General features: G+C 45.7%; 1 protein-coding gene across 12 annotated transcripts in view; it reads right to left on the bottom strand.

The window, feature by feature from the left end:
* Positions 1-21,545, bottom strand: part of SCML4 (Scm polycomb group protein like 4) — a 96,622-nt gene extending 75,077 nt beyond the window's left edge. For 8 of the 12 annotated variants that reach the window (XR_006606831.1, XR_006606833.1, XR_006606832.1 and 5 more), the window contains exon 1: positions 21,221-21,434. The gene's annotated coding sequence lies outside the window, so the exon portion shown is untranslated. The other 4 variants (XM_004753447.3, XM_045080242.1, XM_045080239.1 and 1 more) reach the window with 3 other exon arrangements.
* Between the last annotated feature and the right edge of the window lie 399 nt (positions 21,546-21,944).

Below are 21,944 nucleotides of genomic sequence, written 5' to 3'. Positions count from 1 at the left end.
TGCCAGGGCCCTGGCAGTGGTTCCCAGTCTAAGTTCCTTGATTATTAACTTTTCTGTCAGCTTTAGGGCTGGCTACTGCTTTCTGTAGTTACTACTTTTTTTTTTTTATTTTTTATTTTTTAAGATTTTATCATTTATTTGACAAATAGGAAGAGAGAGCGTGAGATCACAGGTAGGCAGAGGCAGGCGGGGGGGTGGGGGAGCAGGATCCCCGCTGAGCAGGGAGCCACATGTGGGGCTTGATCCCAGGACCCTGAGATCATGACCTGGGCCAAAGGCAGAGGCTTAGCCCACTGAGCCACCCAGGCGCCCCTGTAGCTACTACTTTAGAGTTCTCCTTTATCTCTTTCAGTAGTTAACCACCTTTCATGTAGTTAGCAATTCTTTATATTAAATCTTCCTTACTTGGGGCGCCTGGATGGCTCAGTTAAAGCCTCTGCCTTCGGCTCAGGTCATGATCCCAAGGTCCTGGGATCGAGCCCCGCATCGGGCTCTCTGCTCAGCAGGGAGCCTGCTTCCTCCTCTCTCTCTGCCTGCCTCCTTGTCTACCTGTGATCTCTGTCAAATAAATAAATAAAATCTTAAAAAAAAAATCTTCCTTGTTCAAACTTTGCCTATGGCTAATACCTTCTGACTGAACCCAAGGGTCTTTCAGATTCTAATCCCTCCTACCAGCTCACACTGTATATGAAGCCTAATTGATTTCTCCTTGTCGGTTCTCTGCCTTTCGCAGGTCCACTCCTCCATTCCATACCCAGGTCACACCTTCAATGGTCCCAAGGCAGCACAATCCTTGCACACACTCTCCCCAACTCCTGCAATCCCTTCCCCAGCTCCCTCACTCAGAGTCATCCTTCCAGACAGGAATCTGCATCTGGGAAAACTCCCCACTTCTACAACTACCTGTATCTGCCCATTCCCCAGGTATGGAAGCTATAGTTTCCTGCTCTACCTGGCAAGGGATCATTTCTCTCTAGATATGATTCATCAGGATTTCCTTGCACCCACCACTTTTTGTTAGTCCTATTGAAAAACACTGCTTCTTCCCATGACCAGAAGTTTTTCACATCCTACTACATCCTGACTAGAAGCAGATACCTCTAGGTATGCTTCACATGCAAAGAAAATTTCTAGAAGGATACAGTTACAGTGCTAAGAACTGAGAAATATGGAAAGGGAGTGAGCACATAAGAGAGAGCAATTCTTACCTCTTACTATAGTCTTCATGAATTCATTCATTTAGTCAATAAATATTTATTGAGCACCTACTGCATGCTACTGCTTCAGGCACTAAGAATATAGTAGAAACAACAACATAAAGTCAAGGAACTTACATTCTCTCAGAACTTATGTTCTAGTAGGGAGAGGCAGACTATAAGTAATCAAATATATAATATGCCAAGTGATGATAAATGTTAATAAGACAAAATCAGGTTAAGGGAGCTAAAGCGTGATGGTAGTGATGGGCTTATTCCATAATGATGGTCTGAAGACCTCTCTCATTAAAGAATATTTGAGCAGAGACCTCAAGGAGCTTGGAGGGTAAGCAGAAGGATGTTCCAGTCAGAGAAGAAAGCGACTACAGGAGTCCTGTGGTGGGTGTGTGACTGATTTTAACTATAGCTGTGTGACAAGACAGTAAGGATATGGAACAGAGCGTGACAGAGCAGGGGAGGGAGAAAAATGAGATAAAATGGGGGTGGGGAGTGCGGCAGAGCATGAGGGCCCTGTAGGCCACTTAAGATCACTGCTTCTTCCTCCGAGCCTGGCAGAGAAATGATCTGACTCACATTTTTACAAACTTACTCTAGTGGCTGGGAGTAGAACACAACTTTGGAGGTTCTGTCCTAACTTACTAATTTTCTTTGTAAACAAGAATATGTGTGTGTACAACTTGTATAACTAGAAAAAATAATTTTAAAATAAATAAATAACCCTAGCAGCCTGCTACAAAATTAAGTCCTGGCAGAATGTTCACAGTTGCATGAGGCCAGACCCCACAGGAAGACAAGATAGGATCTGGGGTTCCATTTCTCCATGTTAATTTCCACCTTTTAGATTCAGTGTACACAAAGGGGAGTCCAGAGGAGATAGGAGACAATATGGGCCAGATGCAAATCGTGATTTGTTTAAACTTTCTAAACAGACTTAAAATTGGGGATAATATCAATAATAATCATTATTCTTATATAATGAAATATAAAAACAACAAATATGTAAAAATAAATAATTATGCTATCATAATAATGATTGGTATTTTTGGAATAACAATATTTGGAATCAAATCGTATATTTTATACTATGCCTATGTAAATGTGTATACGTGTGTCTGCACACACATATGCACATACACATCCATTTAATTTTAAAAATTGGCTAGCTCCGTAAACTCCTACTACCAGAAGGTATTATCCAATTGTCCTTTCTTTTTGTTATCCCTTAGGGGGAAAACGTGTGGCAAAGCTGGAGTTCTTGAGGCAGCCACGAACTGAGCTAGACCCAGAGCCCTCTCCTGGGAGGAGACCTGTGGTGTGAGAGCCAGCATCAGCTCTCTGTGTGGGTTGGGGTAGGGTGGACATGGCCCAGGTATGGGCTGCGAATCAAGTTCATCTTTCCTGACCGTCCTAGTTCTAGATTCCCCACATTCCTTGCCTCCATATGCCTTGGTTCCTGCTTGCACATGCCTGCCCCCATTGCTGGAGATGACTGAGTGCAAATTCTTCCTAATCCTGATGTGAACTCTGCCTCCCAGAAACTACTCTCGTCAGGCCTTACCTCTTACCCCCTGGATGGGAAAGTCCATTCTTCCCTTCCTAGGGAAGAAGAAGTCTCTACGTTCCTAGAGGAGGATCAAGACAAGACTCACACCTTCAGCCTGCCTTTCTCACCTCACTTCTCTCTGGTCCAGCCTGAGGACCGGCTATCACTGACCTACAGACAAGAGATGTCCAGCCTCCTAGAATCCATCAGCCATCAGCCATCTCTGCCCTGCCATATCCTTCCATGTGGCTCATTGCCTCATGAGACTCCCTGCCTCATCCAGCAGAGAGGGCTTCTCCCTGCCTGCCTTCCCATGGCACCCTGTGGGCTCTCCCATAGCTCACCCCCCAAAACACAGGAATCCTGTGTGATTGGCTTGGCTCACTTCTCTGTACCCCAGTCAGATTGAGAGCTTCTCTGAGGCAGGAGCCACCAGGCCTCTCATAGGGGTGAGCATACAGCTGACGCTGAATAAATATATGTTGAGTAGAGTGATTAATTAACAAATGAAATCAACCTGGGCACTTGCCCACCCTTACGTGACTAGAATCCCACATCAATTTTTTGCAAGTCTTATAAAAGATGAAGAAAAAGGAAAAAAAGATGTCAAGGCAAGTTTTCCCAACTCAAGGGACTGTAGTGAGTACTTTTTGGAACAAAAAAATAGTCTCAATCCATTCTCTCCTCATTTCCCTAAGGACAGAGGTCCCTGCCTCTCCTAAACAGCTTGTAGAAGAGAAAGAGAACAGAATTCATTGAGTGGCACCTGTCACATGCCAACCCCTGACAAGGTGCCTTTCACCAATTACCTCCCTGATCTCTCATAATCCTCTCCTGGGGGCGGCCTCACTGTTCCCGTTTCACAGATGAGGACCTTGGTGCTGTGTATGCTACATGGGGTCTGTGACACCACAAACAGAACCATGGAGATGTGTGCTTGACCCTAGAGCACTCCTTTTCCATAGCCCAGTATGCCTCTGGGAAGGAAAAACATAAGGAAGGAGCAGAAATGAACAAAGAGAAATAATGGGAAAGTGAAGGCAGTTGGAGACCCCTGGGATAAAAGAGAAAAGGAATGGTAGCTGGAGGAGGCTATAAGGTCAGAGCGAGTTTTCCTCTTCCCCTTCACCTTCCTCTCCTCTCTCCTCCTCTACTTCTTCCTCCTCTTCCTTCTCCTTCTCCTTTAAAACTATCTTATACAGAAGATAACTAAGTGTGTTGCAGCAAAGCAGAACAAGACAGAGAGGTGGCTTGGATGTTTGAGAGAAAGAGCGGAGTAGATTAAGGTCTTGGAGAAGATGTCTGGGTTCAAGTTGGGACATGAGTAGATGGCTTAACCTGGAAGAGGCAGGAGGGATTTTGTTTTCTCCGATTCTTCTGGAAGGACAGGAGGGAGGCAGACTAACATTTGTCAGTGACAGCTAGAGCCTGAGCAAGGGCTTTGCACACGTTAGTTCAGTTTGTCCTCACAATCAGCTTTTGCTGTAAGCGTTAAGGTCTCTCTTCCAGGTGTCAAGGCAACGGGTATCAGCACAGAAGAGAGGGTTCAGCCCGCATGAGGGAGAGCACGATGAATGGAGAGCGGAGGGCTGTGGGAAATGCCTGGAGTTTCTGGGGTGGGTATTGCTATCCAAACCACATGGCCCCCAAGATAAAATAGATGCTCTGTGGCCCTTTACAGAAAATGTTTGCTGACCCTTCTAGTACTCCCTCAGCTGCCTGGGGACTCAGACACCTCCTACTCTTTTTTCTATTACAGGAAATTGCCTAAAATACAGGGAGGTCAATAGATATCAAGAAAAGATGAATAAATAAGAAAATATCAGGCAGCACATTTTTCAACAGCATGCTGTTCTCACTTATTGTGAGGCAGATGGGGATTGTGGCCTTTTTAAAGCATTGTATCCTGCCATTTTGATACCCTCAGTTAAAACCAGACTGATTTTAACTATACCTGAAAACTCCAATTATACCCAGAGAAATGTGGCCAAAGCCACATTTTCAACTTGACTCTGTTCTTCTAACTATAAATTTTCCAACTCAGCTCAGGGAAGAATGACATAAAGTTTCACATATGTGGTAGGCTGTTTTATAGGCCCTCTGATCTAAGAGCACATGGCAGCTCTGATGTTGGCCATGAGACCTGATGAGAAATCAGCCCGGTTCTGAAATATCATATTCCTAATTATAAGAAGAACAATGGCATTGGAATGGACAGACATTATCTCCAGGAAGAACCAGGACTTGTGGGGGAATTGGAGAGCATGAGAGCCCAGGGATTCATATGGAGAAGGTCAAGGTTATTTGGTAGATAACCATGTATATTCCCACCAGCCTCAGAAAAATATCTAAGGATGGGCTCCTTTTTCTTTCTTTCCTCATGGAATAGAATAGGATTTGTCACAGGGCCAAGTGACAAAATGGAGTCGTATGCCCACCACCTTCTCTAGTTTTCCTAGGCAGCTTTTAACTTACAGGGCCCCTTCTCATCTTGAGAAGGAAAGACAGTCAAAAGAGATTTTGTTCCTATTAGACAATGAACAGAGAGGCTCAGTCGACATCCCATGTACTCAATGACATAATGCTATTAACTTCAATTTACTGTGTATTCCCTATGGGCCAGGCAATATACAAAGTGTTGGATCCAGCTCGTTTGCTCCTAATGGCAACCTGTGATCCAGGTGTTAATGTCTTTCATTTTCATGGTGGGAAGGTTGAGGTTCACAGAGGTGAAAAGAGGCCACGTGACCATAAGGCAATGGCAGGACCAAGGGGCAGAGCCTAGGCTGCCCTGACACCAATGGTGAACCACAGAGACTCGTGTGCGAGGCAGCAGCTGTCCTCAGAGTTAGCCTTAGTTGAGAAGAAAACACAATATCACACACACACACACACACACACACACACAAACACAAACACATCCCAGTGAAACCCCAATGTAAGGAAGCAGGATTGAGATACAGACCTGAATGGCCCTCCAAGAGTAAAGACAGGGGCTGGAGGAAGGCTAGGAGGCTTTCTGGAAGAAGTGATCCTTGGAGGGCTGGAGAACCACTTCTGGCCCTAGTGGCTACTCACCTGACTTTGTCTGTCTGCTTGGCCAGAGGCGGTGACTTGCCCATCAGAGGGGCTCAAGGATTATTTGTCAAAGTGACCAACAATTTTAAATAACGCTACCAATGGGTGTCTACTTCTCCACGAACACAGTGAGACCTGTAACCACCATCCAGGGCGTAACCTGGTGGTTCTGCCCCTTCGTGTTGCCATCCGGTGGCCCACGGCTGTGCATCTTGCCTTCCTGACCTTAGCACTGGGCCTCCAACCTATGAATGGTCACAGAAGTGGCGGCTTTCCGTCGAAGTCCCCATCCTAGCCTGGCAGTGGGCCTTTTACCTCCAATTATTCCCACCATCTCCCAGTGCCCCACCAGTGCCAGGACTGAAGGTGAAAGAAATGGGAAGGAGAGCGGCACTGATAGACCCTGCCATTTCCAAGGCTGCATCACTGACCGAGGGCATTTGCCATTTCTTTCTCATGCTTCCTGGCTCTTTGCCCCTCAGGTGCCAATGTTAGCTGGCCCCTCCCACTATGGCCCCTCCCAGTATGGGCCCCTCCCACTCCAGGCTCCTCCCACCCCGGGCTCCTCCCACTCTGGCGCTCAGAGGCTTCCCTGGAGTAAATCCACTTCAGCAACAGTGGGTGGAGAGGAGGTAAATTTAAAGGAGTCTTAGGGGACTGAAAAATTATTTGGTTATACTTTCCTAATTTTTTCTGCTTAATTCCCATAAATTTCAGGGGTCACATACGATAACAGCTTTTGACTTACGGTGTTCTTATTCTTGCATTGTATTTAAACCAAACTGTGGAAAGGTAGCAAGAGTAAAAAGAGCCTTTTAAAAATGCTTTGGGATCCATCACTGGGTCAAGCCATTTCTCTCCATCTCTGCCACCACTCTGTTAAAACAGAGTAGCTGCTTGGTGTTGGACGTCAGCCCACCAGGAGTCCTCCCCTTCTCAGAAACTTTTTTTTTTTTTTTTTGCCATTCCCCAGCCCCTGCCACCTGAAGACCTTTTAATGGCTGCCGAGGGCAACCATTAAAGTTTTGGCTAAAGTTTGCAGGGCCACGTCTCACTCCGCGGGCATAGCGCACGGATATTCCCAAGACCTCTAATTAAAATGCCTACAGTCGACCGGTAGCTCCTGTTTCATTGCCCAGGGGTTGCAAAACTCCCTGCTAATGCTGAACACAAATTAACAAAATGCTGTGTCAGCCTTTCTTGTCCCATTACAGCGTTATTGTCATATTTATTAGCATAGTTCCCTGTAGGACCCTGGCGGAATATTGAAAAATTGAGCGAAGTTCTCTCCTTGGCGCGGCACACATCAAACCTGCAACTCGAGCTCGCAGCAACTCCCCCTCCACCCAAGACAAGCCGCCAGTGTTCTCACGCTGGATGGGGACGGTCCCTCAAACTGTAATTATCTTCCACTGACGCTACTGTGAAAGGACTAGGCTGTTCACCGCTTTTACGTCAAAGAACAGTTCTTTATTCGTTTACCAAAATGTCCTAACCTACAACACTACCAAGAATTAATTACACACCGAGGGGAAAACAAACAAACTTCACCCATCACGTTGTTCTAAATCGCATTAGCCTAATTGCTTGATATGCAGAATTCAGTTTACTTTTGCGCATCTCCCTCAATTCCTCCCCCTCCCGGTCTGTGTCTGTCTGGCTGCCTGCGTCTGCGCTCGTCTGGGGGAGAAGTATTTTACCCCGAGTAACCAGAAGGTTAAAAAAAGGGAGAAAACCAAACCAAACCAAACCAAACACCTCTTTGGAATGTCTGACAAGGAAGGAAAGGTATGTACCATTACAATTTTGTTCTTGGCAACAACAGGGACATATATCCTGATACCTTCCTCCTTTCCGCTTGCTTACTAGAAAAATGTTCTCAAGTCAGGCCGCAGGAGAAGAGGCGGAATGTAAATATTATATAAAAAGGGGGCATAGAGGCAGTCTGTGTAAGGAATCAAGGGCAGGGGAGTGATGTGTAAGCAATCACTTGAAAGACAGGAAGAATTTCATCACCTGGAGAAGTGAAGGAAGAGGGGAGAGAAAGTGCAGAAACACAGAGGCTTCGAGAATCAATGGGGAATCAAAAGGCTCACATGGCCTTTTCCATTTCTATTTTTGCATGTTTTACACTATGTATAACATATTAAGGTATTAGTATGTTTATAATCTATGATACATACATTGGAGATGCCCACTCGAGGAATTATTTATAATAGGGAACACGATCCAAATATTTGGCAACCATTGACATAAGGGAATCTATCTGAGATTTCTAAGCAACTGAGTGGCTAGAGCATGTGGGTGTCTTACAAAAGTAACCTTGTGTGACGCATGAGGTGGGGTTGGGAGGAGGACTGCAGGCAGAGAAGTGGAGCTGGAGGCCACGACCATGGCCTGGTGAGGACCTGGACAAGGCCAACAGAGAGGGTGGAGGCGGAAAAAGGAGCAAGAACAGGAAATTCTTTTGGAAAAGTAGCATCAGGTAGGACTTCCATTTGGAAGGCACAGGACAGGGTAAGGAAAGTTTGGGATTCTGAAACTGTTACTTTCAGAGGAGTAGCAGTGATAGCTTTTGTGAAGACAGAATAAAGGAGAAACTATGGGGAAGAGGGCAAATGAGAAGTCCAGCTTTGGAAACGTTGAGTTTAGGTTGCCTATAGAACATGCGGGTGGAGGTGGCTGTTGAAACAGTTGGAATTCCAGCCTGGAACCCAAGGAACTAGCCAAGTAAGACTTTGAGTACATAACCCCCTTACGTGGGGACCCATCTCTTTTTCCGCCCCGGAGTCCTTCAGTCTATCTAAAAAACGCAAGGAGCGCCTCTCTGCGCTAGGCCCCATTCTCACGTGTCAGCAGGCAAGGGCTGTTAACAAGCAGAGGCCATTTCTGGGCTGAAAAAGCTGATCCCTGGCACTAGCTACTTGGCCATTGGCCTCTGTCCTGGAGGTTCACACAACGGTCTTGATGCCACACTTCTATCAGGTGAGGAGCCCAAAGGCAAGGGCACTCATTCTCACTCCTCTCACTATAGCCCTCCCCACACTGTCTGCCACGTCGGGACCCAGAATCCACTGGAAACCTTCAGGAGGGGGCACTGGCATATGGATAAAGTTGTCAACCAAGCCCCCAGGAAATCCATTGACCCTTAGGCAAGGCAGTTCTCATTTGTGCTTTCTCTTGACATTTGGGACATCACCTAATGTGAGTGAGGAGAGTGTTTGAATTTTTTTTTTTTAAGTTTTTTTTTTTTTTTTTAAGATTTTACTTGTTTATTTGACAGACAGAGATCACAAGTAGGCAGAGAGGCAGGCAGAAAGAGAAGGGGAAGCAGGCTCCCCGCCAAGCAAAGAGCCGGATATGGGGCTCCATCCTGAGACCCTGGGATCATGACCTGAGCTGAAGGCAGAGGCTTTAACCCACTGAGCCACCCAGGCACCCCAAGTGTTGAAATTTTAAAAGCAAATATTTTCAAGCTTCCTCATGCTCAGACACCATGCATTGCTAATAACTGTTTTAGGAAAACAGCCAGAGCCAGTTGACGATGACTGTGGCTGACCATTCAAGAATGCAAGATTTTTGTACCAATCCAGTGACTGTCCTTGATCCTGGAGCAAGACATTGAACTAGAGCCCCTCAGTCTCCTCGCCATGAAGCTTGACTACCTCATGCAGATGCAGGACTCATTGATTTTCTGTTCTGCAATGACACTTTAAGCCAAAGAAGCCAGAGATTAAATTGTTGACCTTAAGATTTTTCCTGTTTCTGGGGGCAGTTTGGACACAAATCCACAGAGATAGGACAGAAGGTAAGTGAAATTGATGGTGCTACATAACATCATCTAAACAAGCATGGGCCAGAGGGGGACATGAAAATGTCTAGCTGCCTTCATGGCCATGAGACATAGACCGATCACAGCTCCTATGATGTCATATTATATACATCACATCTGAGCTCCTTGTCACCACTGAGCCGGACTTAACACTAAGTAGTGAGACAGGGTATCAGTGACCTGGACTTTCAGGGCAGACATTCTCTCACTAGAGGACTGAGTCTGCTGTAACATGCAATCCTGTGTGGGAGCCTGCAGGGAGCCTGAGCTGCAGCTGTAGAACGGTGGGCCGCCCAAGGCACTGACAGTAAACATGGCGGCCAGCTGTGGGATGCTGGGAAACCGCCACTCTTGAGAGGGTGGCCAGAAATCTAAAGGATAGCTCAAACTTCCTCAGAATTAGAGTCACCTCCAGGGACATTCTCTAAAAGCTGCTCTGCAAACCAAAGGATAACTTCAAGAGACTTTATGGGAAGGACCCAGAGGACCATGTCCCTATGGGTAAAGGAGATATACCACCTGGATTTTAGTTCTAAACCCCTGGACTGGAGACACAGACAGCCTAGGGCTCAAAGCAGTGCTTAATCAAACTTCAGATCCCTTAGGTACAGCCTTTGTCCCTCTGAAAATACATGCTTTTGATGGTAACTCTATATGGAATAAAACTTATCTTATTTTGATTCTTAGCAAATGGAGATCAACTATATAGATTTTAAGACTTATTGTTTTAAGACTTATGTTATGAGCCAAACCATCAAGTGTTGGATGCTTAACCAACTGACCCAACCAGGCACCCCAACATCAGTTATATTTTATAATATTTTATATTTTATATAAATATGTATAAATATGTAATTATTATTTATATTATATAAATTATATGTAATATATAATTATTATTTATTATTATATTATTAATTATATAAATATATAAATATATTTTATATTTTATATAATCAGTTATATTTTACCCTCTTTTTTAAAGTGGAAAATCTTGGGTGCCTGGGTGGCTCAGTTAGTTAAGTGTCTGCCTTCAGCTCATGTCCGTGACCCCAGGGTCCTGGGATCAAGCCCTGTACCAGGCTCCCTACTCAACAGGGAGTCTGCTTGTCTCTCTTCCTCTGCCCTCCCCGCCCCCATCCATGCTCTCTCTCTTAAATAAATAAATAAATAAATAAATATCTTTAAAGAAATGAAATGGGAAATCTTTCTCTCTTAGGCATCAAAAATAATCCACAATGCACACTACAAAAGAAAGAATACCATTCACACGTGTTTGGGTTATCAGCACATGTAAAACTATTCCAAAGTGTGTGGCTTATTTTGGCTCACCATTTTGTGAGTCAGAAATTCAGGAAAGGCTGGACTGGACAGTGTGTCTCTGAGCTGTGGAGCATCAGCTAGGGAGGCTGGGGTGGAAGGATCTGCTTTCCAAGGTGGTTTCTTCATCCACACACCGAGTAGCTCTATGTTTCTTGCCTCTTTCTCTACCCGCCTCACCCCCACCTTGATGTCTTTTTGTTCAGGGTTTTCTACAGAGCTTTGGCTCCTGGCAGCTTGGCAGCCTTGGAGCCATCAACCTCTTCTGTGGCAGCTCAGGGCTCCAAGGGTGAGCATTCCGAGCCCCAAGGGGAATGGCAAGACTCCTGACGTCAGTCCTGGAACATTACTTTGGCCATTCTGTGAACCAAGCAAGTCACTTAGCCCAGAGACAAGGAGAGGGGAATGAGACCCCACAGCCTCATGGCAGGAATGTCAAAGAATCTGTGGTCATGTTTATTCCTCTACCGCATTTTTATGTACTCAAAAAGGAGAAAGTTCTCACACATGGGATTTCCACATCACAGATAAACGTGTATACCATATACCCAAACTGATACAGAAGCAAAAGCATGGCTTTGGCTTTGAAATCAGTTATAGGACTTTAATGGATGACCCTGAAGCACTGAGACTCATTGCTTAAATTCACTGAAGACTGAAGTTTTGTCTGTGAAGCAGAATAACCCTACATTCTAGGACTATTGTGTGGATAACTCGCACAAAGCCTACATCATCCAGGTCCCTCAGTGGCTTTTAATGCTTTTAAGCAGACCCAGAGAATAGTGAGGATTTCACCAACCTGTTTTTAAAATACTGTATTTATGATAAAACCTGTGCATAATCTGAAAGAGAATGAAATGTGGCAGAAAGGATCTTCTCAGGCTCAAAGCTACAGTTTTTATTTTATTTTTTTTAAGATTTTATTTTTTTATTTGACAGAGAATATCACGAGAGGCAGGCAGAGAGAGGGGAAGGAAAGCAGACTCCCTGCTGAGCAGAGAGCCCGATGCAGGGCTTGATCCCAAAACCCTGGGATCAGGACCTGAGCCGAAGGCAGAGGCTTCAACCCACTAAGCCACCAAGGTGCCCCTCAAAGCTCCAGTTTTTAGAGGAAATCCACTACAAGCAGCTTCATGGAATGTGCAAGTTACCCCTGAATTTCTGCCATGGTATTCGAAACGCCTTTACTTAACAATCACCTACAGAACTGGCAGAACAGCACCATCTTTCTGAAACTACCATTATTCAGGCATTTGGGGAGGTAGGAAAAAGCGAAATTCATGATAGGTTGGCATGCTCTGACCTACAGGTGCTCAGCGGTGGTGGGAACACTCCCCACAGAGGGGCATTTTGGAAATGTGCTGGAGCTGGTTTTACCTGGTACCATGGGGGGTGCTATGAGCACTCCTGACCTTTAAGGGCAGAAACCAAGGATGCCAGACAGATGGAGCCGTCCACACAATGGAGCACTGTCTCCCCATATGGTCACACGAGTGAAAACCTCATTTTGGTGAGCCTAGAGTTCACCTCATTCTACATACAAATATATTTTTACTTAGCTGTAATATATACTGTATTTTCCAGGAATGCAAATAATACATAGATCACGGGAAGCCTGTTCTCTATTTTGTTTAGGATTTCAAGGGTTGTTTACAATTTGGGAAAACCACGTCACTGGCAGGAGGACCAGCTTGTGTTAACCGAGTCGCCGACAGCCCTGTTTGAGGCCTCAGTGGAGATAGCGGGTGTCAAGCACCGAACCGCTTCATTATGGCGCCCAGAAAAGGGCGCCTGCACCGGAAGTAATTATAAATTACTTTGCTTTTACTCCTCTTTATAGTTCAGGTATGACATTACACCAGGTTTTCTCCGATAAGGGATGCAGGAGGGCTGTGTTATCTGGGAACTTCACTCTGGGATTGTAAACAGGGCATTAAAAACATTTGCAATGAAAGTGAGGGTTGAGTCGGACAGGACTGAGAGCCTACTGCTTTAAAGGAAGTTTGCTGTGGATCCAAAATGCTTTTCCAAGTGGAAACACCAGGGAATCATTTCCTTTCTGGAACCTGCTGGACCTGGGAGCAGCCCAGCCAGGCTGAGCAGCAGCAGCTGGCTCTGGGGCATGAAAGAGCTCTTTCTCCTCAGCCCTCACAGGTGAAAAGACATGGACGCCCCACTGGCTTTTCAACCCTGAAGGAAAGACTCAGCAGGCCTCATGTGGCAATGTGACCCTCCACAAATTATTTAATGTGAGCCTCAATTTGCCTACCTGTGTAATGGAGATTTTTAAAAAATAGCCTTATAGTGACTTCCTGTGTGGTTCAAGTCAGACAAATGAGATAAAGCGTGGCAAGCGCTTCTCTCGGCATCCCTGAGCATACGCGGCTCAATAAACAGAACATGTATTTATTCCCATTTCTCCAGCACTGTACAGTTTACAAATACCCCATATACTATTTCCTTTGAACTTTATTTGCATTAACCAAAGCACCTTCCCAACAACTTCCGGAGCACTGTATCCCATGATCTGATCAACTCGGGGTGACACCCAAAATGGCGCATGTTCTTGCCACAACACCTTGCTGTCTTCACCCATGCTGGTGTTATCCATCACGCCATCGCTCACACAACAAATGTTTACTGAGGACTTGCCACATTCAAACCACTGGGGCTCAGCAGTGGAGACGGACAGGGAATACCATCCCCAGGCAGGAAGGGAGGCCCAGGGTAGCCACCCTATTGGCCCCAGGTCACACTGGTGACCGTTCACCTGAGTTTTCCCACTCAGAATCCATGCTGCTCCATGGATATTTATTCTCTACCTTTCTGAGGACAAAAGTACCCCAGGAGGAAGTTCCTGAATGGGAAAACTAGGGGAAGTTCTGGAGGGGAAAATGTCCATGCTAAAAAATCGGAAGTTTCCTACAATGGCAGAGGGGGCGGCCTCTTAAGAATGGAGTCTGTGTCGGCTGCATCCTTTGCAGACCCTCGGGAAGAGTCTGAGGCTTGCCCTGGGAGGGAGGAAGGCCTCTATAATCCATTCAATCTAAGAATCGAGGAATCACTGTGAGACCACTTCTCAGAGTATAGGGTTTTGCTTTCAATTTATCCCTCCAAATGTCAGATAAATGTTTTTTTCCCTCAAGTTCATTAGTTTGGTTACATTTTAACCTTCCAGCTTCCAAAGAAGGGTGAATGGACTTGAACATGGTCTGGAACTTAAGTAATTGCAGGGTCCCAATGCAAATTCTTCTTAACCTGCCCTGAATCTGTATTCTCATGGAAGAGAAAGAAAGCCTCCTGGAAACTGATGATCTACCAAGTACACAAGCAGAATACAGGAAACCTTGGCCGAAGGAGGCCTTGGGTTTGCTTGACTTTGTCCAGGAAGCTGTGTAACCTACACTATCCACTATTAGAAATCTATAAGGACCAGTCATGTCTTTGGTCCCATGGGATTTTTTTTTCCTTCGGGCATGAAAACATGAAATATAGTCCCTAAAAACAGTGACCTAACCTGTGCCCAGAAATATATCTTTAAATGATTATATTTCCAGTTTATTCTACATCACTCTGGTCTCCATCCAATTAGTAGAAACTCAGCACTTGACCTTAGCAGAGGCTGGGGCTGATTTGGAAACATCTGTGAGACAAACTTTTCTAAACGCTCTTTTCCCTTACTCTGCTAACAGGCTGCTTTCAGTCCCTTTATTTGTTACCAGGTTTGTGACAAATGACTTCTAACTGAAAGGGAGGGCGAGAGAAAGAAAGGATCAGTCCTCCATACTATTTCAGATCACTGGCCCCATACATTGGCACATACATCACACCCAACTTGACTTTATAACTTCAGTTCCCTGGAGAGAGTTTATATTCACCTGGTCTCATTAAGGCAACACACAACTGTAAAGGTCCCACTCTGGGACCAATTAACTGTTTCCCTATCAGGCACCAACATAACCACACCGTGCAATTTGCTCTCCTTCTTTATGTCAAGTACTTAATGTTAATTATGTTACAAACACTCAAAACAAACGCTGTATTTTCATACTGTGGGTAGTGATTTCAGACACTAGAACTAGTTGGGGTTTTTTCTCCCACTCTTTGTGTGCTTTGTAATTTGTGCACCCAAATGTCGATTATCTACAGCTATTCTCTTGAAGCATTTTTACAAATGAGTTCTTAAGAGGGATACAATCAAATATGCTGGAGCATCTCACGACATCTGAATGGGATTATATTATATTATTATATTATATTATATTCCCAACATAAGGGGAAATGCACAGATGGGCACGTGCTGTACTGACCCCCAGATCTCATGGCAAACACCCTAGCATAGGCAACAATGGCAACAACATGAACCAATGACACACATTTCTCAAGACTGAAAAATGACCGAAATCTATTCCTGGAGTGGCGTTCTTTACTGATCAATAAGCCCAGTGCCTCCCACAACATTTTTGAGTTATTCCCTTTGGGATGAATAGCATAGCTTAATAGCTAATTGTTAGATGAAGTATTGATATCACCATAACTTCCCAAAAGTGAGGATACCAAATCCCAAAGGGCTGTGAAGAAAAGCAGCCAGGCTCTTTCTCAAAAGGCTGCAAAAAAAGAGAATAATTCCTGTTGGCTTGTGATAGTGTAGAAATGGCGAGGCCCAAAGAAATTGTTCCTTACAGGACCTCTAAAACCTGTCTCCAAAGCAAAAAGCACAAATGAGCCAAAGCTATCTTTCACCTGTGGTTTTCTCTCCAGTTCTTCCTTTCCTTGTTCAAAGTTGCCTATCAGACAGGATAAAATCCTGCCACGAGCCCCCCCCCCCCCCAGCCAGCTCAAAGGCTGCATCCAGGGCAGACCCTCAGATATGGCGTCTGTGATCTTAACCTTGGTCTGGAGGCGGGGCTCGGGCCCAGCTCCGCACACCTGGGAAAAGCAGACGCCTTGGTGTTTGACCCTGGTTTTCTCATCAGAACAATGATGTCCCAGGATGACTTGTGGACAAATGTGAAAGGAAAAAGGAAAAAACCTTTCCCTCCATCTAAAACCCTATAAGCTGACAGCCCTGTGCTACCTGTTGGCCATTACTGAGCCTGATCTGAACTGCACCAGCGGGTACTGGAGGTGGGAGGGTCGGTGGGCAGGGGTGGTCAAGCACTCGTTGGAAGGGCCACGGAACAGGCTCTCTCCTTTGGGTTTTATCTCACTACTTCTTTGTTAAGGGTCATTTTCCAATGGCTGGACTAGGACACAGTGAGGGTAATTCTTTGCTCTGCCAGCCCAGTGTTTGTTCCCAAGTTTAGTACATCCTCATGAAAGTTTCCCTGTTTCTTTAGGATTAATTTCAAGCCATATGTTTCTGTTTTGAAACTACGATGGCTTTTGCTCTGTAACGATCAGCACAGAGAGAGAAAAAGGGCAAAGGCTTTTGTTACCAAATACTGAGCTCCCAAAAGTTGAGTCACTATCATGGGGCTAACTAGACAACGTCACCACCTTGCAAAACACAGCATTGACACTCTCTTTCCCTGGCACGTCAATTTTCTCCTAACAGCCAACTCCACTCTTTCTGTATTGGATGCCTTCTGGAGAAAGTAAAGACACCATTCCTCAGCCAAGCCCCTCCCTCAAAGGGTTGGCACAGCTAGCCGGCAGGAGTACGCAATCATTCTTGAAAATCAGCAACACCAGGACCAGGTTCCGTTCATCCCATCAATCAAGGCAGCTGCTGAAAAAGAAATGCACACGTGCTTCCCCACAAATGAAAATTTAGGTGGAACATGCCTGCATCTGTGGGAGAGTCAAGAGGGTTTCCCATGGTTCTATGCCATTGGATTCTCTCTAAAACATACCTGATCTGAGGATAACAACAGCCATCGCAGGGAAGCCTACAGTGTGGCTTCCAAATATATCCCCCTTGGTCCAGGGCATCCCAGAGACCCAGTGGAATGCTTTTCAGCTTAATACAGAGTAAGACCTGTCACCGGGTAATAAATTCCTTTCTGTCCTAAAATAGTAGTCCACGACGTCATCATTGCAAGAAGCGAGAGGTGTTTTATCTCCTCGTGGTGGCAAAGTGCCTCTTTTGATTGAAAAATGCTGATTTATCCCAAAAGGCACTACTCCTGCCCGCTGCTCATCTCCATCCCACCCTCCTGAAGGATGTTCTTGACCGTGTCGACGCTGCTAGCTGAACCCAGCAGCAAACTTTATCACCAGCATGCCATCCTCGCCAGACTCTTGGCTGAGAGAAGCAGAAGCCCACCTGTGCTAACATTTGAAGGACCCAGAGGAGGAGAGGGAGGTCTGGCTTCTGGAGGAGTGATTTGCACTCATCGCTGCTTGCCTTCTGGCCACTGTGGCCACATAGCAGCGTCCCTCATCCGGCTTCCCCTGAACGTCACCCAACAGTGACTAGCAGCGCTGAGGAGTATTTGTGTGCGTTGTGGGGAAGGGCTCCCTGTGGAGCCAGCTGCTCTGTCTGCCCAATGCTCCTGTACCTCTTCAGACACTAACATGTGTAGGTCAGAAGAAGCCAAATTTCAATCGGCCACGAGCATAGCCAAAATGGCCCTTCTGCCCGCAGCTCCTCTTCTCTGAATCTCAACCTAAATCTCAACATCTGACAAGCCGTGGGTGAGAGTTTGCAGAAATATTAGGGAAGAACCCTTGCCAGAACTGAAACCGAGATGAAATCAACAATAGAAAAGCACTCGGAACCTCCTGGGCTTGCAGCCAGAGTCCTGGAACCTCGCATGCGACTACCAACAACTGCGGGCTTTGCCACCACGATTCATAGCAGAGATGGCTCACAGAGATTTATAGCAGAGACTAGAGTGTGGCGCTCCTGGAAATGCAGAGGGTTGGGGGGGGGGAGCGGAGGTAGAAAAGGACAATGAAGAAAGAGAAAGGGACAAATTCACAGGCAATCTCAACAGTCTGAGACACTCCTTTCAATCTCGGAAATGTAACTGTGGTTGGGGCGATCCGAATGGTCTTGGAACCTCACTGGAAAATGTCACAATAGATGTTTGAATTAAAATCCAGTAGATTTGCCAAAAGACCGATTGTTTAAAATTGGCAGCATTCCAGAGAACTTCCTAGGCTGCATACTGCCCGGGGCTGAGAGAATTGCTAATTCCAGAGAAAGTTAATTATCACCTTATTGATAAAGGGGTAATTTTTAAAGCTTATGGTGTGGCTTTTGTGACTCATTAATTAAAATTTAGAGTCATTTACCAGACACAGTGGTGGCTTCTCTCTCTCTCTCTCTCTCTCTCTCTCTCTCTCTCTCTCTCTCTGTGTGTGTGTATATATATATATATATATATCCCAAACAATTTGATTGTTCTCCCAGGGGCTGTGATTAATCCCCCTCATCTCTCCTCACCTGTCTGCCTTCGGAGGCAACAAAAAACATTAAAAACGCGTAAATCTCAAACCAGCCTTTGGGGAGCTGGCTGAATTCAGATGTCCAAGGAGGCGCTTAAACAAAGCTCCCTCCTAGATAGGTCCAGGGCGCCCACCCCCACGACGAACCACGGACGCTCACACCCAAAGGGACTGCTTGTCCCTTCGCAAACTTCGGCTCCAAAATGTGAGACCGAATTTTACACCCTGGGGTGGCGAGACGCAGTGAGATGCCCCCTCGTTTCTCTTCTCTCCCTCGCCGTCCCCGAGTCAAAGCAGGTGGCTGGGTAGGAGAGGAGCGGCGCGGGCTGAACCTGGAGGGGACTCGGCAGGGGAAGCCCCAGGCCGGCGCCGGCCGGGTCGCCTCCCGCTCGGCTGGGGACGCACGGGCTGCGGCGGGCGCGCCCCGGGGCTCCCGGGCGTCCGCGCGCGGCCGAGGCTGCCGGGGGGCACCGAGCCGGGGAGGGACGACGCCCCGCCGAGCCCCGCCTGGGAGCCCCCGGGAGCCCGCTCCCGGCTTCCGCCCGCCCCACCCCTGCCTGGACCCAAGCGTGTCGGGGTCTGTGTGTGTGTGATGCGTCTCGGATCTGCAAAACAGCCTGAAAGGGAACTCCCCCAACCCTACGAACGGGTATTCCTCTCCGAGCGTGCCTCCTTCGGATTTCGGGGAACTTCAGGGCTGGGATGCTGCCTTCAGTGGGTTGGAAGTGTGTGAGCTCCACGACTGAGATGGAGGCATCACTACATCCACCAAGTTAAGAGAGGCTGGATGCCATCTGCTTGTGATTTTCACATCATTGCAAGTTAAAAAAATTAAAAAAAAAAAAGTTTAAATTCGATCTTTGTGCATTGGGGCTTCGCTCGGATCTTTAGAATAAGCCAATACGAACGACTCCACGTTGAAAAAGTCATGACTTTCTTGAATTTTCAATAGAAAAGTTCCCGCGGCGGGACGACAGCACGTGGGGCTGGCTGGCTCCCCAGCAGCTGGTCCGCGGGTCCTACCTGCTGCTCGCGCGACCCCAGCCCCCGCAGCCGAGAACCAGAAAGCGAAACTGCTTCTGCTGGTTTCACTTGCCTTGAAAACACACCACCAAAAGCAAATAAGTGACCGAAAGCGATTTACTCCTGTTTCTCTTATTGTTTTCTATTACCATTCATTTACTTTTTTTTTTTCCTTTGCGGTAAAATAAAAGTCATTTTGGTGCCACAAAGAAATGTAAACGTGTTAAGCACGGAAGAATTGGGGTTTTGGGTGGGATTTGCTCTTGTGATTCGACAAAGTGCACCGACTGAGAGATTTGCCGAAATATCACAGAGACTGTCTACATACACAATTTAAAGAGCTGAAGAAAACATATTCACATTTTTAAAAAAACAGTTGCGTAAACGCATAGATTTAGAAGGTAAAGATCTGAAGCCATCAAACAACTTCCCTAAAACCAAAGTTTCCATGTTAAGGTTTTGTTTGAGTTGATCACTACTGACTTTCTAGGTAATCTTCACCCAACTGCGACTCCTCGGTAACTGCTCCCCCTTATTTTCTCAGTCTGGTTCTACCAAGCAACACACACACACACACACACACACACAAATGCTCCACACAAATATTGTGCCTCTAGGTAGTTTACTTTACCACACTGTAAATTCCTTCAAAGTTATTTTTGTGCTTTCACTCCAAATATTCTTTTTTCTTTTTAAGTCTTGAGAAAAACAAAACAAAACAAAAACTATGTCTCCCACTCTTCAAAAATGGTTCCTCTGGTTGAAAAGAAAGAAAAACACGAGAATATACAACGTCTCTATTCTGACGTGTCGCCGGGATCACTTTTTCAAGTACCACAGTGTCTGAGACCAACCAAAAGCCACTTTCCAGAAAGCTACTGATTGTCTGACCCTCTTGAGATGGTCAGAGGATCCCAAGACAACACCATGAGACGCCTCTCCATTACTATTAGGGGTAGCGGAAAGAACTTGGACTTAGTGCCTCAATTATGGGTCAAATGATTTCCACACAGCTGACACCACCCTCGTCCACTGTCCTGTCCTACTCAGCAAGCAACCTGGAGAGGAAGCTTTGTGCACCGGGTCGTAGTCACGCAACACCCCACCTGGGAAGAAGGTGACTCTATATTTGAACTTGGGAAAACTGATCCTGACGCTTCATAGACACCTGTTTTTTTTTCCTCCAAAACTAACCAGTACCTGCTATTAGCAGTAAATAGTATTCTCATCTATCTTGATAAATTAAGAAAAAGACATTACATTTACAAAGACATTGTAAAATATTCTACCTGGGATAGAAATGATAAAACTCAATTTTAAAAAGTACTCTTGTGAGTCACAACACATTAATTTTACTAATTAAATTTTAGTAAATAAATATGTTTATCCCAAGACATAGAACACTTTTTGAATTAGAACCAAACCAAACAAAAGCAAAGCAAAATCATCATGCAAAAAAGTAGAACAGTTATTTGAGTTAATATTTGGGGAAAACAAAAACAACTTTCTATGTCTTTCAATGCAGAGTTAAAGAGTAATGAACGTGTAAGTACCACAAATTTATAAACTATATAATTCTAGACGACCTCTTCCTCTCTGCAATCTGGTTAAGAAATCAAACATTTTTGTTCTGCGTAGGAGGAACTGAAGTTACCTGCTGGCCTTAGTGGTTTGAGTGCAGGACACTCGGGCACTGCCATGGAGGGAGGAATGCAAGCCAGATACTCTGGAACAGGTCACCTGTCATGCTGACAGTAGAAAGAGAAAGATCCCATGTCAATGGCACGCCCTCCAGTTATGCATCTCCCTTACCTACGGCTGGTGCACCGGAGCCCTGATCAGATTCTTGACCAGGCCGGGAATGTTGACTCAGAAGACAGATGACTTTCAGAACATGCAAACCGAGTATTACAAAAGCTAATCTTCCACCCGTGTGTTAGTAGCTCACAGTGAGTCTCCAGCAGCCCCGCTCTCCGGCTGCAAACATCTCATTAGACTAATGCATTCAGCACAGGCAGAAAACTCGATTTACCATAGCTACAGCAATGAATTTCCATTACGATGACAGCTTCAACCACATCATGTCCGGAAAACCAGCCAACCACTGGCTTTTAAAGAACACACACATTTTACATGCAGAAAACGAGGCGTGTGTGTGTGTGTGTGTGTGTGTGTGTGTGTGTGTGTTTCGTGTTTCCTTCCTCTTAGCAGCCCAACTCAGAGAAATGTGTGGTATAGCTTTTTGCCGACATGAGCTGCAGGGTAATGACACTTCTGCTTCTTTGGTAGTTACATCCTTGTAATAACCTGAATTATGTCACAATTGTCAGAATGGGTGTTTCCAACATTTCGGTTTTCATTGCCCCTCCTCTGTTGCCATAGAAACCAGACTGCAACATCATCTCTTTGTCCCAGTCCTACAGCAGTGTGGGCCAGCGCTGGGCTTGTAAGATAGTGGGAATCTGGACGAGTAAGTGTTTGACTTTAAACAGATAAAACGACAACGACAAAAATATTCTAATAACATGACTGTGTG

This window comes from Mustela putorius, unplaced genomic scaffold (assembly GCF_011764305.1).
Source record: "Mustela putorius furo isolate JIRA1106 unplaced genomic scaffold, ASM1176430v1.1 tig00000450_pilon_pilon_pilon, whole genome shotgun sequence".
Classification (NCBI taxonomy): Eukaryota; Metazoa; Chordata; class Mammalia; order Carnivora; family Mustelidae; genus Mustela; species Mustela putorius.
The sequence above is the reverse complement of the archived record's forward strand: the minus strand, read 5'-3'. Positions and strand labels throughout refer to the sequence as shown.